At 45.0% G+C, this 20,755-nt stretch overlaps 1 protein-coding gene across 3 annotated transcripts in view; it reads left to right on the top strand.

Moving 5' to 3' along the window:
- The window catches only part of Blo (bloated), a 193,214-nt gene that overhangs the window by 10,897 nt on the left and 161,562 nt on the right, over positions 1-20,755 (top strand). Inside the window, exon 1 of one of the 3 annotated variants that reach the window (XM_076892704.1) lies at positions 18,862-19,028. The exons of 1 other annotated variant lie outside the window; for it this stretch is intronic. The gene's annotated coding sequence lies outside the window, so the exon portion shown is untranslated. Of the gene's footprint in view, positions 1-18,861; positions 19,186-20,755 lie in introns of those variants that run through there. One more of the 3 variants, XM_076892703.1, reaches the window with a different exon arrangement.

Below are 20,755 nucleotides of genomic sequence, written 5' to 3'. Positions count from 1 at the left end.
GCGATTCGCGTTCAATCTTCCGCTCGCGTTGCTTGAGACTCTCTTTGGAAATCGAGGAATACAAACGAACTTGTAATGCAAACTTCTTAAAGGTGAAATTTGTTGTGTTCCACGTCTGAAACTTTACACTATTTTCTTTATAATTATAGCTTTCTTATGCTATTGTGGAAATTGTAGAGCATATGCCAAAAGCAAAACTATTTAATTGTAAAGCGCGTGGTTTAAACAGGAAATATCCAAAAATCGGTTCACCACGGGACGTGTTAACTTTATGAAGTTACTTCGTGACATCCGTTAGTGGTCTTAAATTTTATGGATTTAACGGAAGTACATCACGCAGCCCTCGCTCGAGCATCATCCGCGTCTGTCATAACTTATCATCGTCCTCGCTTTAATACGTTTCCGCGTTGGGTCCTCTGGGCTGTTGCGTTTTCGTACAGTTTATTTTTGCGGGTCAATGGGCGGGGTTTTCCGGGGCACGATTTTTCGTTGCGTTCCCGTGGACGTTATTACGAGTCGGTGGCCTGTTTCCTTCTTCCGTCCCTTTTTTCGATGGCAAAAAATTTCATACCAAGGACAGCGTTGCCTCGCGCCCCATTCAGGAAGGCTCGCGCGGATTCCGTGGGAATGAAATGATCGCAATAAAGCAGGGGGCATTACCGATATGATATAGTTTTTTTTACCAGCGCTTCTTATCGAGCGAACGGAGTTAATGCGATGGAAACGACTGATGAGGGTACAGTGGAATTTCATAAATGAAACTTTTTGTTCGATTAAGTATAGCGTTACAGTTGCCAGACTTTTTGCGGATAGATTCTGGATAATTCTGACCATAGTTTTCTAATACTACTGGTCAAATCATGGAATGCAGGCTGATTATCGATGGAGTGTTTTTTGTAAGCTTCCTCGTAGGGTCTGCATATTAGAGACTCGTACAAATATGATTTGTTGGAAGTAAAAGTGTGCAATCTGGAAGTAATGGTTCTCCAATTCTCTCGAAATTACGAATCCTGTTTTCGCTGTTTCGCTGAGCTTTTACTGCTGAAATTACAAAATTTCTAGGTTTTACGCAAAATAGAAAATGTGAACGATTAATATCACATAGTAAAATGTTAGTAGAAGACAAGTGTTGGATATTGTACAGGAAGTTTGCTTGTCAGTTTTTGTTAATACCATTGATCGCTAGTATTAGCGACTTGTATTATGTAAAATGATTGTATAAGAAGCCAAGTATGCACTAAACTGCGTGTCACCGATGTTTTGCAATCATTTTGACACGGACAGATTGGAATCGCTGTTTGACAGACGCAGACCATGTACAGTGACTCTTTTTTGCTATTTGCAAGCGGGGTCCATAAGAACTTTCTTACTACTTTTTTCTTACTGATAAAGTATAAATTTATCATAACAATATATATATATAGATTTACTTCAATTTCTATAAACTTCATTCTGTTGACGATTAAATGTGCATACGTCGACTTCATATTTCATACATTCACGTTCACACCAGTAAATTAGAAGATGTATTCCCGCTCAGATCTCTTCTAAAAAATCCTTAAATCTACCAGAATATTAGATACACTTCCTAGCGAACAGCTGTGAATAATATTTATAGTTAAAAAAACAAAAAAAAAACTCAACGACCACCGGTTTGAGCGAGCAAGTTCGACGCAATCTCGCGCGATAATTCACAAAGTTCTCGAGGAAGCGGACCGGAAAAGAGCGTCAAGCAACGACACGAATGGTAGCTAGCGGAGGTAGAAGGGAATCCGGTCCGCGGGGCTGATTAATCGTAACTCTAATTCCCTTTAAAGACGCTCGCGAGCGAATTCGCTGCCCCTGCTGTCCGACGTAACCGCCTCGGAAGTCGAGCAACAAAACCTCGCGGAAACGAACGTTGCGGAATATCAGTTTCGCGAGCGCTCGCATGGCGAATGACGTAAAATGGATAAACCCTCGTGACGTTGCAAGATGCTGGCTCGAAAAAGGTGAAAATAGAAGCCGGGTAATACGAGAATCCCGGTGTTCTATCGAACGCGGCCAGGATGCGCACCTGCGCGAACGTAACAGGCCATAGATCAGAAATTAATTAAAGTGCCGGCGTGATTAGTTAGGCGTCCGCGTATCCTAACAATTTATACGGATTTAGTTTAGTTCCTATGGACGCCTTGTCCGATTCGATATAAATCACCGTCGCCAGGGATCTTCTAATGGTTACTGTTACGCAAACCTGCGGGTGTATATGTAAATTCGCGCTATTATCGATGCAACGAGAAATGTTGGATCACCTGTAACCTATTGCTGCGAACGATGGTTGAGAGCGTTCAATTTTTGCTGATACGTAGACGAATTGCGGTTATAGTTCTGCATACTTTTATTAAAGTCTTTTGTTTATAGCACAGTTTCCTAAATTGTGTTCTATGGAGCATTGTGTTTCGTAAACAATCGCTAAGCCTTGCACGAGAAATTATGAAAGCCTCTGATTTATTATCAAAAATTGGTAAACGTTTCTTTTATACGTATGACATAATAATTGAAATGAATTTTTATTTTGTTTATCTAATACATCAGTGCTATCATTTATTATAAATGGAAGCTCAAATTTACTTTAGCGTTTCTAAAAAGTTTTCGAACTTAAAAATCGTTTCGCGATAAGAAAAGTTAGGGTAACACTGGTTTATAAGAACAGTTTTTGGATTCGTAAAGCAGTTGTTGACTGTACCTTGGACTTCGACGGTCATAGCTGTTATTTGTTCTGAATTCACAGAGAAAGTGAACGACAATGTGTTAAATTGAAATTTTTACATATTATTCGCATCAATATTTGAGTTCGTTCCATCGAAAATTACAATCGACAGAAGGAACCAACCCTCTTCCGTTCATCGAGTTAAATAAAATGATTTCTCCGCGAAAAAGAATCTCCGCTCATCAGCCAGTGTCCGTTTTTTTTTCCCGTGGCACAATTAAAGAGATCCTCGCCCAATTCCCACAGTTCCGGCGACAACTCGCTAGACCACCCTGCGCAGCGCCGGATCAAAGCCACCCGAAACGCTTCTTCCTTCCCTAAGAACAATTCACTGTTCCGCTACGGCGAGTCCAACACGCGTGACGTCCATTTGCGGAATTACTTTAGTTTCGACTAAAGTGGAACGATCGAGTTTCTTCCGACCATTCAGCGGCCGTACGCGCGTACACTGACGCTCGAAACTTTGGAGCACCGTTTCTTGCACCACTTCGAACGTCCCTTTATCCAAAATACTGCGTCCCTGTACATTAAAATAACGGAGCAGAAGATGAAAGTTAAACTAGAGATTAAAGGAGGAGTTAGAAAACGATTGACAATCCGCAAGATGCGTAAGCGTGTTACGCGTAAATACACACTGCGTAGTAAGTACTTTGCACGTATAACTAGCATTGACAAGAATAAACATTATCGTTTCACAATTTGAAACAAGCGTTCTAATTTTTCTAAGAGCTGAATCATCGATCGCACGTGTGATCCTCTGTTACGTAGAGCACAGAACAGAGAGCGTCGAATTAAGTTCGCGTCGAAATACTTGGAGACGGGGATGCACGCGCGAACTCGAAGCGGTTGCACCACGCGTGCCGCCCTTCTTCTTGCTAGTCCTTCTTGGATCGTCCGCGCGGTGGCTTTCGATGGTGGCGAATACGCAGGGCATGTAATGGTACCATCTGAAAAGTACAGGTCTCACCGGCTAGGCCTTGCGTACGTTACGTACGAGACAAGGGGAGCCTACCATCGCGGTACAATGAGGCACTGGGAGGCGTTATAAAGGGCTCTGTGTAGTTATTAGAGGTTATGACGGCGGTAATATCTCACTCAGCAGGCTCCTCTGTAATGTTATGGCCAGGCCCTCTTTCACGTTCCCCTTCGCTAGAACCCCCCCGCGCCCCTTCACCCTCCAACGATCCCCTTTTCTACTTCTCCTCCTTTTACTTTCCTTTCTTCCTGGCTTCGTCTCCACCCGTTGTTCTCGTTTCTCTCTTCGCCCGTTTGACCGACTAACTCCTGCAGCCTCCGCGTCTTCGACTTCTCGGGGGTGAGTCGCTGCTTGGCGTACTTTTATTTTGTTCACTCGACAACCTGGCTACTGTGCAGGTCGTCGTTGCTCGGAAATTCGGCCATCGTTCTACTTTAATTTTCTTTCTAATCAGTCTCTCGCGATTTTTACTTCAAGATGCATTTGATATTGTAATCTGCTTTGGAAATGTGACGCGATGCGTCGAATCAAAGGGTTGTATTCTTCGCCATTGCATTTTAATCTAATTTTGAATTATATATAAGATACAAATATTATTATTTCATTTAAGCGAGGAGAAAGGTCTTGTTAGGCTGTTGGATAAGTTGATCCATAAAATAATTATTTTTAATGGCGTGTTTGGCAGTTTCTCTCGAAAACCTCCGCTGTATCGAAACTCTTCGTACATTTTAAGGGTTGAAGTTTCGATAATTTCCCACACTCACGCTTTCTTTCGTTTTACGGCTGCTTAACGTGCAATGAGGTAGAAACAATGCCTTTTCTTCCCGTTCTCCGCACCGTTACCCTCAGTTTCACGGAAGAGACGCCACGGGGCTCGTACTTTGTTCCCCGCGGCACGCTGTCCGCGTTACCTCCGATGAAATTGATATCCCGCGATACCGTCGAGCGTTTAATAATGACGGCCACGTACAAATACGCGATGCGTCGCTGATTATCGTGTCCACCTCGCGTGATGCTGGCTGGTTTCGTTGCGGCCGTTTTAATTCAACTGCGTTATCGCTGTCGATGCTCCGGCGATATGCAAATTCCCTCGTGGCGTACGAACGGGGAATAATTTCGAGGAGGGAAAGGGAAATCGTAACTGTCCTTTAAACGAATGGTTGCGATACTTTTCTTCGCGATGTGAAAACAGAAACTGCACTAATAGCGCGCAGTCATAAATTTTTCGTCCCTTTTCCATCATCAGAAAAAAATATTACAATTATGCTTTTTGCGAGCTGGCTGGAGTTAATAAAAGTGATGTGGAACTATATGTATGGCGTTTACCTTCATTTTATTTCGCTTCGTGGTATTTTTCTTGTGTCAGGAACAGAAGTTACTTCGTTAATTCCAAGCAATCCTTTTCTCATAGATTTTACTGTGATCACTGGAAGTTTTACAGTAATCACTATAAGTCTCACTACTAGAAGTTCTACAGCAATCACTATAAGTCTAACCACTAGAAGTTCCACAGTTACCACTACCAGCTCAACCACCAGAAGTCGTACAGCAGATTTAACATTCTGCCTACGTAGACTGTGACGAGTGTCTATTGACACAGATTAGCAACAGGTTACCCTCTCTCCTTCTCAACTTTACTTTTACTATTTTAAAACATTTGTTTCATGGATCAACTTAGTAAACAGCCTAACAAAACCATTCTCTTCACGTAAATAAAATAATAATATTTTTATTTTACATACAATTTAAAATTAGATTAAAATGCAATTGCAAAGAATACAACCCTTGAATTTGACGCATTAACCAGGGACTTGCTATGTATTCCTAAAAACCTCTCCACATCGCATCACCATGTCATTCCCTCGCAAATTGACCTCCGTTAACGGGGAACTTTTCCACGCACGCTTCCGTGAAGCCATCGAGCGCGTGTCCCTAAGCGCGTCGTCGAATCCTGGAACGCGCCCAGCTAGATCGCCTCACCGGCCTTATGGGTGTAATGATGTTATTTTCTTGTAGCAGTAATGTTCGTGGCGCAAAAAAGGAGGCCTCCACGGCAGTTACATGTCTGCAGCAGTCCGCATATACAGCTTGTTCGACTCTAACCCCCCGCGTGTCCACCCGACCCCCGTGCGCATTCCGTATTCCCCTAAAGCAGGTGCCAAGAGTATAGACCGTTCAAGGTCACCTACTATTTGCAGAAATCACGGTCAAATTGTTGATACTTGTCCAACTGAATGTTCACATTTTTATGTACTAAGCATGGGTACATATTGAAAAAAGAAATGGAATTTGTTGGACTTAGAACTGATAATCATGGACGACAAGCAATGGTTCCTAGCAATTTTTTGTACAGTGTCGATAAACACTGAGAATTATCTCAAATAATTGTTCTAATTTTATTGAGCCTACAAATAATGAAACTCACGTTCCTTCCATTAATCAACTTCTCACCCTTGCTTTTAAGTAGGCTATTCTGAAAAATGGTTATCTTGTAAATCAGGATGATTACAAATGGCGCATTGCATACTTGCGCCTACTTGTTGCATTAAAGTAGGAGCCGTAACTGAATTCATTTAAATATTTTCAACATCTGAGTATTCTCCGTTCAGTTTATCCAATCTTCTTACTCTGATGAGTTCAGTTCGACCTACTTTTTTGTCAGTTTACGATTGTAGGACTAATTAAATTGCATTATTGAGGTATTCTTTTTGCCCTAAGCGAGGCAGATCCTAACCCTATCCCTCTTTTACATTCTAAGAAAGCTGAGAAAAGTCCTTGAGTAGTACAGCGCGTTCGAACACGTCTACGAAAATTCTTTTTGCTCTCCTAAGAAAGCATATTCTAAACCCTATTCCCATTTTTCATCGCCAATGTAAGCGTAAGAAGCTAAGAAAAGTGCTCGAATTGTACAGCACGTTTGTCTATGAAAATAATTGTGGTACAGTACGCGAGCAATTGTTCACCCCCATCCTCAATCGTAACGACGGAACAACCCTCTCAAAAATCGTAACAAGACTCACGTAACATCCAACGAGTGACCTTGACCAATCCATACTTTTGTTCCTTGCTGTAATGGCCAACGTGCCGTTACCACAGCTCCAAAGACACCTGAGCGTCGTTCGAAAGGGAGGCTCTCGAGAGCTTCCCCTTTCTACTTTTCCTCGACCGTCTCGAAAGTCATGGACGACGAGCAGCCCAGTTCGCTGCTCGTTATTACGTCGCTCCGCGTGCCAGTCTGAGAGCGTTAGCTGGTCTTTTTCAGCCGCTGAAAGTGCCGATAATTAAAGACGAGCGAGGCGAAGGGGGTATCAGAGTCCTTGACGGGTGTCAAGGACACCTCGAGGGGATGCACCGCCGCTTGCACGAATTTGGCTGCGAGGCGCGGCCAGAGCAGCTCGAAGGTGGTCGTTTGTCGGCCGTTAACGTCAGAGTCCACCCGTTTCGACCCTGGCTGGGAATATTAGCACGCTTAATTAGCTCTAGGAGGATGTCGTTTTTTGCTGCGGGTCCTTTGATTTTAGGCGGGACGTACACACCGCGGCCCAGGAGTGGTTCTCGTTCTAGATTGAGGTGACTCAAAGGGTTCCTCTCGGTTCTTCTTTGTTCAGCCGTAGAAATTCCTTTTCTGTTTTTCTTGTCAACTTCGTCCTTTTTCTCTGCAGATTTATGGGACGATAGGGGTTGGAAGAATTATTTGAAGATATGAATTAGCTTCTGTTCTTCGTTACTGTATAAAGTTATCCTTTCTTGTGTTGTGTTAACATTATTAAAAACGAATTCTTCATTCATTTTCAAGACAAATTTGTATAGATATACTAATCAGATTATAAATTTCATATTATACACAGTACAACAGATTACTTATAGCGTGATAGAATACCAATTGCGCCGCTAAAACTTTTGCTCGACATCCAAACATTTCCTCACCCTTTTCACATCAACAGAAACGAACACACCCTCTCGCTTCACCTTCCAACCGAACATTGTTACCCCAAACGAAGATCGTTTAAAGAAAGCCTGAAACTTCTCCTAAATACGCTTACGACACGAAACTCTCACGACAACACGCTCGCTCGTTAATAAAAATCCGCAGCGGTGAATTCCTCGAATCCAGGGCGGAACAAGGATCCTCTGCGCTTCGCCACGCGGCTGGCCAGCAGCGCAACAGCACCAGGACTACGTTCAAGACGAAAAGGTCGGATTTTTGCCCGCGTCCGTGCCGCGAGACGGTCGTAAAGCGCGTGGGGCCCTCGAGGCCCAACAAAAACCCCGTGACGCGTGTTCCTCCGTTCGGCATTGGTCTTATTCAAGCGTCGACTAACGTCACCTATCGCCAGTGGCCTGGCCCCCGTTTAATTTTCATGGGAAGAACGATCTCGCGCGCCATAATGAGCGCGTTCTGCTCGAGCGGGGTCTCGTTGACCGTTATTAAATTCTCCGTAGAAAGTGAACCGATACCGGTTCAGCGGCGGGTCCGTGGCGTGGCTCCTCGTTTAACGATGCCCTGCGTCCTGCCACCGGAATTAGGGGTGCTGCTGAACATTATCGTGAAATACGCATCATCAATGGAAATTCGTCGAGCAATTTGCCACTCCACCCTGTTCAACGTCCTCTTCCGCCGCTCTACGCCGCCCCTTTTCGAGCGTGCACGCCTCGTCGAACCGCGAGGGGTTGAACCGATCGAAACCCTTGGGCAGACGATGCTGTACACGCCGTGTTTCCACTGCAATGATTATACTGGTGAGTGGTGAAACACACGGATCAACTGGCGAGCGGATGTTTTTCTCGCGATTCGAGTCTGTCTCGTCTCAGGTTCTGGTTTGCTCTGCTTTTACGCGTGTTCGTAGAATCACGCGGATAATTGGGTGATATTTAGGGTGGACGATGGCGGTCGATACTTCTGCTACGTGTTAGCGGTGTATTCTGTGGTAGAATCGAGAGCGGCTTCTGTTCGAGATTTATTTTAGACTTTGCGAAGGCTACACTTGCCGCATTTCATATAAAAAGGCATGTTAATTGAATGCAATTAGAACGCGGAAATGTTTCGAGGGATTCATGGTTGAATAACAGCCTGTTAAATGAGGAAACACTGGGGGCCTTGAAATTGTTGCTACGTTTCCATTTGCCGATCTCTTCCTGCGAGACTTCGATGCTTCAGTCTTCCTCGAACGCTTAATATTCAACATTTTTGCGAAATTAATTTTTTTTACGATTCGGACCACAAGTTACGTCGTATATCCTGGCATCGCGGTTGAATCGTCGTCGAGATAAAAATTGGTGAAAGACATCATTTCTGGACGTCGACGTGAGGTGAAATCTTGAGTAAAAGAACGATTCGTTCGTTACGCAATCTCGTAGATCTCGTTGCATATTCGTGCACAAATGCTTGTGTAATGTACCTGAGAAAAAGGGAGATCGATATTTTATTGTTTCATTTACATTTTTATCAAATTTTTATCAGATTCTGCGTCTCGAAACGGGAGAAGATCGTCCAAGAGCGCGAGCCATTTGTCATTCGTAATGGCAACGTTACGCAATCGGTCGTCCTCCAGTTTCACGTGTTTCACAAAAACGCCTACGAATGCGCCTAGTGTCGACGCCTAATTTCCATAGACGCATCGATTAGCGTCCTCCTCGTTGCCAGAATGCAAATCGTCTCACCCACGGCCTCGTTTATCCGCGCCATCCGAATTCGTCGAATCAACGAAATTGATTTATCGCTCGTATAAACGGCGATACGATCTCGAGGATCGATGTATTTCAACCGTGACGTAATATCGTCCTCGAAATTCACCCCTGGCCGCGCCAAACGACGCATAAATGACAATTTCAGTTTATTCGAAGCCGTTAAAGATCTGATCTCGTAAGAGAAAATGAACACAGCTGTTCTCATAAACACGGAGACTTAAGTAAAATTTTGTCAAAATAGAAAACGAATATTTATTATATTGTTTTAGTCATGCAAATGTTTGGTGGTATTTAGCGCTACAGGTTTCTCTTGGAAGACGATTTAATTGCACGCGTTCGATTCGCCCAGTTTCTATGCCTACCTTAATGAAAATCCTTTCGAAATCCAAGCAGTTAATTACAGGACTCGCGGCTTTTTTCCCACCCATTTCACCAGCCGTGGAACCTTTTAGTCTGTCAGAGTTACCATTTCATGGGTCGATGGTGCACCAACACGATCGTCGGCTGCACGAATCGTGACTAAACGCATTTCGATAAAGACGCGATCCGAAAGCGAGATACTGGAGGCGACATCCGCGTGGTCGAGGCTGTCCGATCGGCTCTCGAATATCCGCCGCCATAGCGACAGTCTCCAGTCTTGCTCCTCCAAGGTCAATTGCTCCAATTGCAAATTAGAAACGAATAAAATCGCGCGATTTAAAAGCCGTTATTAACTTCGAGTCTGAGTGTTTCACGAAACCACTTTCAACGATGATTCTTCGTCCAATTGGCTGTAAAAAGTAATGGCGATCATAATAGCGCCTTTAACAGCGAGAGTATGTTTCTGAAGTTGCAATGGTAAAATGGAATTACTTTCAAAATTGTAAAGCGTACAATCGTAGAAAATAACAGAGGAGGCAATCATTTCGCTCGCATCTTTCGCCTCCTCTCGCACAAATTTTCTTTTCGTTGTTTGCATGTTTACAAGCGTAAAGTTGCCTGTTGGAACGTTTCATTTTTGTAATAAGAGCACGTGAGTGTACTTAAATGATACGATACGTAACCTTGAAGGATCGATACTGACGAGCCGCGCTGTACCCTCATAAATTGAGACGTAAGACCTGGAAGAGGAAGGACAGGGGATGACAGGGTCGGATGTTACCCGGGACGAAAGAACGCGAAACTCGACGACGGTGGACCAGGGTTGAAACGCGTGATTGATGATAGGTCCCGAAATAAATACCGCGTTGTACTCGTTTTATTTTCTCCTCTTTCACCGACGACTTAATGGATTTTTCGAGCCACGTCCACGAAACGGGCTAATTTATCGCGCAGCCCTGGAAACGTTTGGTTTCGGCTGCTCGCCGAGTTTACGAGGAATTCCTGCGATAAAAGTGATGAATACGGAAAGATAATTTCCATCGCCAGCTGATTCGTATATATTTAGCTCTTTATATCGCTGTTTTCAAGCGTTTAGAAGTTCTTTGAAATTCTCAACGCAAAAAGAAAGAAAGAAAAGGAAACAAAACAGATACAACGATTATCCCTGTGTTCTTGTTGAACTTGCGCGATATTTACTTTTGATTAATGCGATAACGAATGATAGAAATATACAGTAATATTCTGCGATATTAAAAATAGAAAAAAATGCAAAGTTTGTGTAACATACTGTACACACGATATTAACAAATTATTAATATCATTTATTAAGTTCACTGTAATCTTCGAAAGCAGTTACAGCAGTTACTTCGCAGAAATGAATACGACCAAGTAACATCCAATTCGATCACGTTTCTCGACCCTTTCCACGTCTCCATTTTGTTCATCGTCCAGCCCCGTCTTCCATTTATTCTTTCTATCGATATCGCGCACACTCCCGCTGTTCCCGCCGTTAAAACGCTGGTCCGTTTCCAAGCGATTAGCACGCAATAGAGAGATTTCGTCGATGATAGATGAGTCTGAGCCTGCGTCCAAGGATTACCATAAATTACCACGCCGCGGGTTCGAATCTCTGGCGAGCATCGCGCGAGGAAGAAAACGCGGGGACAACGCGTGTAAAAATGACGCGTCCGACTCGAAGATGGCCGTTCGAGCGTAGCTTTCGGTGGAAATCGCGGGGATCCGCGACAGGCGAGAGGGTTCGTGGTTTACGGAGCGATTTGCAGGCTGTTGTTCAAACAAATTTCATCGCTCGAGTCCCAGAAGCGCGTTCGATGTTTGTCGATTACTTGGCGGCCCCAACGGACACGGTAAACATTGGTAACCGCGCGAGCGATAACGCCACGGTTAAATTGTGGTTATTAATTAGGCGTTAGAGAGGCTTGTTGCTTGTTGGAATATACGCATCGAAAGGAGGACACGCGGTTAGTATGATTTATAACGATCGTTATTGAGAACAGAATTCTTGCGTCCGTTCGCGGTGTACGCGCGCACTCTGCTCGCACTGTGTTTCCAACTACTTTGTGTAGTTTCTTCTCTTTTTACTCAGTTTTCTGCACTAGCTTTGTTCCAATTCTCTTATCGATTTTCATTTTTTTTTCTAAATTTGGTATAACTCTTTGGCAAATGGTAAAAATCGACACAATTTATTTAAGTTTCTCTAAATATTGTTGAAACTGAGTGATGCACATGTTATTATCTTTGATACAAAAAAAGGTGCAAGATATGTTTTGACGCCTTCGTGGTTTCAAGGGCCATTTAGCACCTCGTATCAATTAACTCAACAAGTTGTGATTCTCAGACACATCTTTGCGCGTACAGTGGGTTATTGGGTTACATAAACGCCTTAATTTGGATACTTCTTCATGACAAGTATATGTTAACTGAGACATGAATCATGACGGCGTTTTAACAACTGCAACAATATTGCTAATTAATCTGCTTCCTTAAACTTCGCGATATTAATTCACGCGATCGATCTTAATAGCAGGATATTTCAATGTTACGTTTAATTAATTTTCTTTGAATATAAAAATCGTTCCTGCTTATTAGAAGAGAATTGACAAGATGTATTGTAATTTGGGAGACCTGTAACCGTTGGAACTGGAACTTTTTCCGGCTGGCAACTTTCCAGCTCTGCGCAATACCTCGACATCTTCGTCTGAATGGAGAACGTTATTCAGGTCGAGCTGTCGTAGTGGCCGTTCGCACGTGACTTCGATCGGAGAAAGTGTACGGGCAACGACATTCACGGTTGTTCGATTCACGCCATCGTGAGATTTACTTCCACGTCCTCCACTTTCGACAGTCGTTCTTTTTCAAAGTAGCGTACTCTTTCTCTCTCTCTCTCTTCCTCCCTGAATGCCTACGTACACATGTACGTATGCAAAAAAAACGAGCGATCGATTTAATCGAGAACTAAATAAATCCAGGAAAATCTCGAAACAATAAATTTATACAAAATTAATGTTAAACATATTACTCGTTGACCAGAACAATACGAAGCTGTCGCCTGCTAGCATTTATAAATAACGAAACGAAAATCTCGAATAACATTCGATACAGGACCCACTAAAACCAAATCGACATCGACAAGATCTAAAGAAACTAAAGTAGACTCGTTAAAATGGCATTCGAATAATAGTAAACGGATAACAAGATCTAAAACATACTTAAAGCCACACGACTCGAGTCTGAAACGCTGCGAAGGATCCAGATGATCGTGGAGAACAGCAAACACTCGCAGTCCACTGCAAAGGGTCCCCCGAAGCTGCTCGCGATGGTCACGTTCGCGTTCTCCGCGGTAAAAAGCCCCGTCGTTTAATTTGTCGGCTGGCGTCGCGGTAATTAGTCACGCGGACCTCGCGTCGCGGTCGTAAAGCAAACTTCGATTCGACAGCAGGTTATCCCATAGATCTGTCGCGTCTGTCATACGGACGCATTCAACTGACGCAACGCGGCATCGAACAATCGCGCGTGGAACACCCACCGCGTCGCGAGGTGGTTACATCACGTGGCAGCCGCCGCGAACTTCAAACGGTCTCGCCTCGACGGCGAACGCGTTCCACTTTAGCCGCGACCGCGGCCAGAAAGTGAAAATCGAGCGCGCGCCCCGCGTTAAACGCACCACCGTGTCGCCTGCCTGCTTCCTCGAGGGTCGATCAGAGGCGTGCCTGTGCCGCGGAACTGTCGCGACCTCCGTCTTCTTCGTTAACGCTGAGGAGCAACGTCGACGAGTTCAAGGTCGACGCGGTTCTGCACGCTTGAAACAATTGGAGGTGGAGAAAAGTGTTTTCAATGGGGAGTGAAATTGAACGGAGATCGAGTGTCGATGGAGTGGTTTAAGCAAGGTTTCTCGTAGGGGTTGTTTATTTAGAGGCTCGTATAAGTTTGTTGAAAGTAAAAGTATGGAAGCAATGGTTCTTCAATGGTTTCTAAAATCTTAAGTCAGAGGATGACAAACTTTTTTCCCCTGGAATTAACGTATCGACCCTTTCTTAATATCGGTTCTTCAGATTCATCGACTTTAAATGTATTTTCAAAGCCGACACAGACACAGGATTTACTGTAGAGTGGAAAATTTTTAAATAAAAAAATATGATTAGAACAACAGGAAATGCGAATCTAGTAACATAGTGCTTTTAATGAGGGACGTGTCTGATGGTTTGATAGCGGAATTTCAGTATTTGGCTTCAATCTACTCAGGTTCAACTTTAAATCTCCTTGGCGAGCGATTTGCAATTTGTTTCTATTTTTGTAAAAAGATTGGCAATCGCACTGAAATCTCCTTCTACAAGGTGCGGAGATGGGAAAGCTATCGAAAACCTTCTCGCGATAGTCCATAATGCATAATATATAACACAGCGTTCTGTATGGCGCTTTCGCTAAGTTGCTGTGTTAATTGAACACGCTAATTTCCACAAGTAACAATAGATTGCTTATAAGAAACTTCTGATTTGAATCATTAATTAATAAAATAGTAGAATTCAGTAATTAGCATTGAAATTACATACAAAGATATAAATAATGTATATAAATAATGTGCACCCTTGTGGAAACCTCATTTGTATCTCACGCACCCCCAATTTTTTTTTCACTGATAAGAACCACTTGCAGGTCGGATTCGACCTTTTTGTAGTCGATTTTGATTACTTTGGCAATGACTGTTCTAAATTATTGCAATCCTATTCGAGGGTGCTTTGTCGAATCCAAAGTTTAATTAGGAAAGAATTCAATGTTCTAATGAATATTCGCACCTTTGTAGATATTCGTGCTTAATTAAGCTATATGTAGAATCGTTAGGAGTTTACGCGAGAACAAAAAGAATTTTAACCGCATTCATAATGAATCCGTGGAACGAATGACACCGAAGCAACGACTCCCCGACTAATCACTTTCATTCCGTCTAAATGAGCACGTAACGATCGCTAATTGAGCAGTAGCACATAATTTCGACTGATTTCGTTTTTCGCGTGAAACCCTATTTTTCTCACTCGAGCGACATCGTGCCCGCGTTGTAACGATCAAGTGGCTCACTATCATCACGCTACGCTATAAACTCTGCCCTATTACGTGGCGAGTCCGATGTGGACATCAGTCTGCTCTTCATCAACCAGATCGACTTTAATGCTCAATTATTTGTACAGGACGTATCATAACACGTGAGATCATTTTCAGCAGTGAACATAAGCTACAAAGTCGATAAAGAATTTGTTTTCGAATTACAGTCACTTTTGTGTCTCAATGATCGATGACTGATAATTAATTTTCCCAAAAGTTGTTCGATATCGTCTGACGTCTTTCATTTGGTAGCCGTTAATCGGACGAACGATTCACGTGTCCATAGAATTACATTCAGCAAGGTGATACCATTTCTTCTTTTTGCAATTATGAATATTTACTTGATTAAACATTTTCGTTTTACCATTGTGTAGAAAATTGAAGAATAATTGAGTGCTTTCGGCAGGAAAACGAGCAGAAATCTCTGGAAGGCATCAGATTCGCATTGATACCTAACAATAGAAGAATGCTTGCCCCATTTTTGGAACCAGGCGCGATCATAGCGATTTGCGCGAAGAGAGTAGACATTTTTCCAACAACACGTATATCCATCCGTGCAGTTTCGCTAATAATTCCATTCGTACGTGTGCCACTCGTTATGATACACCCTGTACACTTATCCAAGCGCTGATTCGCCCGTACGATGATCGCGCCAATCATAAGACGCCTGGACCCGTTAACAGCTGGGCATTGTGATTGGTTCGCGCATGGCTAACTACTCGGTGGAATCGAGCAAAATAGAAACAAGACCGATCCTCAATCATCAGTAATTGCACTCTGTCTGTTCACCAGCGTTGAACACCCTTGATACTTGCCGATGCGCACAATTCCCCTCCCCTTCGTAGACTCGATTACCCGTTTCTGTAATGTTCCGCTCCGTAGCCAGGCGGACGTCTCACTTTCTTCACGCGTTCACGGCCAGATGTTTATTAAGACGACGCGTAGCGTCCGTCGAGACGGCGAGCGTCGTCTCCTCGGCTCTGTCGCGACCGATAATGGCCGTCGCTGTTCGACAACGACGTCGAAGGATGATCCAAGGGACTTTTCTAAGGTGACCGTTGCCCGTTGGCAACTGTCGCGAACGATACTTCGCCTCGTCCGCCGTGGGTATGCGTGCGTACCCTAGTTTGTCTTCCGTTGGACCGTTAACGAGCCATTGCTTTGAATAATGCGGCCATTCCGGGGGCTCTCGCGAGGGAGCACGACCGCTTGGCGCGTTGATAACTTGTTGGTTTGAGTGATGCGCGACGAGCGGCTTGTTTTATAAAGTATACGATTCTATTAGGCGGCGGTGCTTGTAATTGGATCGAAAATTGGATGATTGCAGGAAATCCGATCGTATTAAATTGTTAAACGTCTCGTTTTCTTTTTTTTTCTGCATTAAGTTGAAGCTGGCAAGAAGGCTGGCTTAGAAGTTTCGAAGAGTCCTATCTGTGATCTTGAAAGTTAAATAAATAATTCAGAATGTTTATGTAGTAATAAAAAGGCAGGTACATTCCAAGAATTATTAGAATCGACGATTGCTCCGTTTTTTCAAAGCAGTTATTCGAAGCCATTGATCGTTCTTGTCCCACTCTCAACCAGGTTAAGAGGAATGTACGAGCAAAACGAAAACACGGCTCTGAACCCATCAAAACTCGACTTTCTAAATCGTACTCGATTCCGCTCTCCATTCCCGGCGAATCGAGTCGCCTACCGTCGGATGTCTCAATCGCAACCGGAACGCGCGCCATAATCGAGTGCGCGCGCGCGAGAGCGCATCGAGTCATCCTCCGCGTCTACGATCGAGCTCGAGGCACAGGCGGAAACGAGAGGGGTTCGAGAGGCGAACGCGGCTGCCACCCTCGCGCCAGGAGGCTCACTCGGTCCGCGCCAAGTATAGCTGTGTCCATGGGACCGAATCGTCGACGCCCAGCCTCGAAAACTCCCGTGCGGCTAGCCTCGACGAGACGCCGCGATGTGCTTTGCTAGTTTTTGGGCGGGCGCCCTTGATGTCTCGCGCGCTCCACCTTTTTCTCCTTTTCTCGCCTTCCGCTGTTAAGATTCGTTTCTTTTTCGTATTCCCCGGTTCGTTTTGCTCGTCGCCGCATCGTGCATACACTCGCAAATTGCTTCTCCGAAGGTTGTATAATATTTTCATTATCGCGGTTATCGCTTATGAATTAAGTATTCTATTGGGGACCATCGAGTAGATTCAATTTGTATAATTGTTCTGTATTTTTTTAGGTAGATAATAGCAACAATCAAATGTATTTCAAGTAGAACCGTAAGATATTTGGTTCTGCTTTCTGATTTCAGTTTTTGTTTCTATTATTGCCTTCTGATGTCCATCGTTCATATATTTACCATTCTTTAATTCTTCGAACTTCAACCCCCTCGTACAATAATTTATACGATAAACTCTTCTTTCTCATAATCTAATAGTACTCAAAACAGCCTTAATTATCATAACAATATTCAAAATACCCTCTCATGTCTATCGTTTACATATTTACCATTCTTTAATTCTTCAAACTTCAACCTCCTCGTACAGTAATTTATACCATAAACTCTTCCTTCTCATAACCCAACAGTACACAAAACAGCCTTAATTATCATAACAATATTCAAAATACCCTATCCTCTTCAATCCCCTTCAAAACCTACAAAATCACCGTGCACCTACACAATCCATCTATATTACCAAAAAAGTACCAAATCTCGAATTACCAGCTCTCAATAAACAAAAAGAAACGCGCAAGAAAAGAAACAGCGTGCACCTCCTCGTCCTCGCGGCGTTCGACTATCAATCGCACCCTGACCTTCAAAAAAGTACCAAATCTCGAATTACCAGCTCTCAATAAAAAAAAAAAAGAAACGCGCAAGAAAAGGAAGAGCTCGCACCTCCTCGTCCTCGCGGCGTTCGACTATCAAGCGCACTCTGACCTTCAAAAAAGTACCAAATCTCGAATTACCAGCTCTCAATAAAAAAAAAAAGAAACGCGCAAGAAAAGAAGCAGCTCGCACCTCCTCGTCCTCGCGGCGTTCGACTATCAAGCGCACCCTGACCTTCCTCCTCTGAATGGGTGAACGTTATCGGAGGCGAACGCAGGGAAGGCAGACGCAGACACAGAGCCAACTGGCTCTCTCGTGTGCCGGTACTCGCGGTGATGCCGCGGTGTTGTGCAGGTTTTTGGTGGGGGACCTTGACCGAGTGACGTTCACCAGGCGGCAGGAGCGAGGAACAACGCGCAGCCAGCAGGAGCAGCGAGGCAGTAATAGCTGCATCAGCACCGGCTGGTGTACCCTACCAGCTCAGCCTCGCTGGTACGCGCGTGGTCTGTCTCTATATACCTGTTAAAGCCCGTGCGCGTCCGCTCGTCCGTTCGTCCGTCCGTGCCGCGCGTTCGTTCCGTCCGCGCGTCCGTCGGTCGGTGCCTTCTCTCCTGCCTGTCCCTGTCCCGGGGCCCGGTCCACTGGCCCGTCGGTGGGATAGAACGGAGCCGCGGTGGTAGGAGTAGTAAGCGGCCTACGCAGTTTCAAGCTGGGCCCCAGCTTTTATTAGTTCTTCGGCGCTCGGCGGAGAACGGTGCGTGCCGGAGTGGTAGCAACCAACCAGTACACGGTTTCAGGTCCGGGATATTACCTAACGAGCGCGCAGTCGGCGCGAGCGAATCGAACGAGTGACACCTCGAGGGACACGACGGACGATCCACCGCGTGTAGGTGAACGCGCCCACTGATCGACGTTATCGAACGGTAGTTCGTGATCTCTGTATATATAAAAAAAAAAAAAAAAAAACATCGAACGACCCGGTGGGAAACGAAGCCGCGTGTGATCGCGTCGCGTACGTAACGCACGCGCGTACCCGCGAGAGTGACTTCGGGGAGGAACCAGTGTGGCGGACACTGTTCTTTTTCCGGAAGTTCGTCAGCGCGATCGAGTGTCGATATCGTCGTGGCTTGAAGATCGTCCTACGATCCGCTGGTATATCGCACGGAAGTAATCCAACGAGGGAGACGTCGTGGGATCGATCGACCGATCGATGATCGATGATAATCGCCGCGGGTACGTCGCATCGTATCGGGCGCAAGGTGCACCTCTCGTCGGTCCCACGGGACGAGACACCCGGCTGCACTGGTGGCAGTGACAGTTCCTGTACGTGAGAGTGTTTTGTTCGATCTAACCGAGTTCTCATCCTCCCCGAGCTCGCTCGTCTCCTTGTCGGTCCGCTTGGCTCTCCTGCGCGAAGGGGGATACCCTTAAACAGTATACCAGAGGCATTACCGATCGGAATGCCACCGTGCCAGTGAAGGTAAATTCAATTCTGACGTTCCGATAGTTTACGCCCCAGCATTTTGCCCTCGCGTCGCCCTCGCCTCTTGGACGAGTCTCCTCTGACGATCGCGGGGGATTGACTCACTTCGCCGTGGCATGAGATTCCTCTCAGCTGGGGCGGTAAGCGCACGCGTAACAGAGGAGATTCGTCTTCGATCGCGGCGGGTTTCCTCTCTTCGACGGGGCGGGAATGTCGCGGCACGATCAAGGCCTCGAGTGCTGTTCCAAAGTGCAGTGATGCGACGCGTCTGTTGCGCGGTGTTTTACGTAAAAAAGAAATAAGGCGTCCGCGAGGACGGCTGTGTGTTTGCCAAACAGCCTTTTGGGAATTTGGGTTGCCATTACGAATTGCTCGAGGTCCGACGAGCTTCTGCACACTCGTACAACGCGCGACGCGCTTCGTTGAACGATCTCGAGAAGTAGCTGCGGGGAAATTTGATTGGCACACGATCGCGGACGTTGTTTTGTCGACTCGTACGCTGCTGTGGAACGTTTCTGTTACGTATCGGATCCGTGGCCTTGTGTCGATGCAATTAAACGTGTTGTCATAGCGCTGGGGACTTCCTCTTTAGTTCCTCGTGGTATTACGAGAACACCTGCGACGCATTTTGCTCGCGAGATCGAGAGACACGGCGATACGCGTCAGTTCGAGTTAGAGTTCAGAAAAAAAGCTGCTTCGTAACTTTCCATTTCTTTTTTTTTTTTTATAAATTGTTTTTACTTGTTTGAAATAAGCCGTGCTGTGAAGTCGCGCTGTAACACGTTCTCTTATCTATAGCATCATTTTTTGTTCCTTGTTTATCGATGCAAATTAAGTGTACCTTGAATAGATCGAAAATAACATCGACTCGCAGTAGAGAGATTTTGCGTTGTGTCTTTATGCAGTCACGGGTGCTTCAATTTTATTGCGAGATCAAGTCCAAAGTACGTTCACCTGATCATAATTTGTATTCTTGTCGAGGGGTGAAAGTGTTGCGTTGAATTTTCTGAAAAATTCATTTATTGTAACAGAATTTTGTCAGCTATCGAAGAAGCCACGTCAACTGTCAAAAAATGCACTCTGTAAATTCACATGTAAAATCTAACTCCTTCGTCCTCCAAACCTTTCGAGCATCCAAGACCACGGAGAAGTCGAACGTCGCGATCCACACACACACACACACAGAGGCAATTAAAATCGAATAAGAGGCAGCGCACAATGCAGAGACGGGTATTCTAATTAAACGGTTCTGCGGCCGCGAACGTGGCAACCGTCGAGAAAAGGCACCCGGCGTGACCACCGCGCTCTCTCGTCCCTCGAAGAGCGAACTCTCCCAGGCTTCCCGCGAAATCGCAGCCACCCGTGTCATTCATCCCGAAACGAACGGACGACTGGACGCGACTCACCTTGGCAACGAGATCTCACCCGTAATTATCCCCGATATATCGTGAAAGAACGTCGTTGCCGGGGCCACGGATGGACGGCTCGTTTGATCCGCGTTCGTCAAACGGCCGCGCGGGAACGGGCCGCTTAATCGAGAGGGAAACGACTCCGCGGATAGAGCACG

The sequence above is a fragment of the Xylocopa sonorina genome, chromosome 3 (genome assembly GCF_050948175.1).
Source record: "Xylocopa sonorina isolate GNS202 chromosome 3, iyXylSono1_principal, whole genome shotgun sequence".
Taxonomy (NCBI): domain Eukaryota; kingdom Metazoa; phylum Arthropoda; class Insecta; order Hymenoptera; family Apidae; genus Xylocopa; species Xylocopa sonorina.
This window is presented reverse-complemented; position numbering and strand designations above follow the sequence as displayed.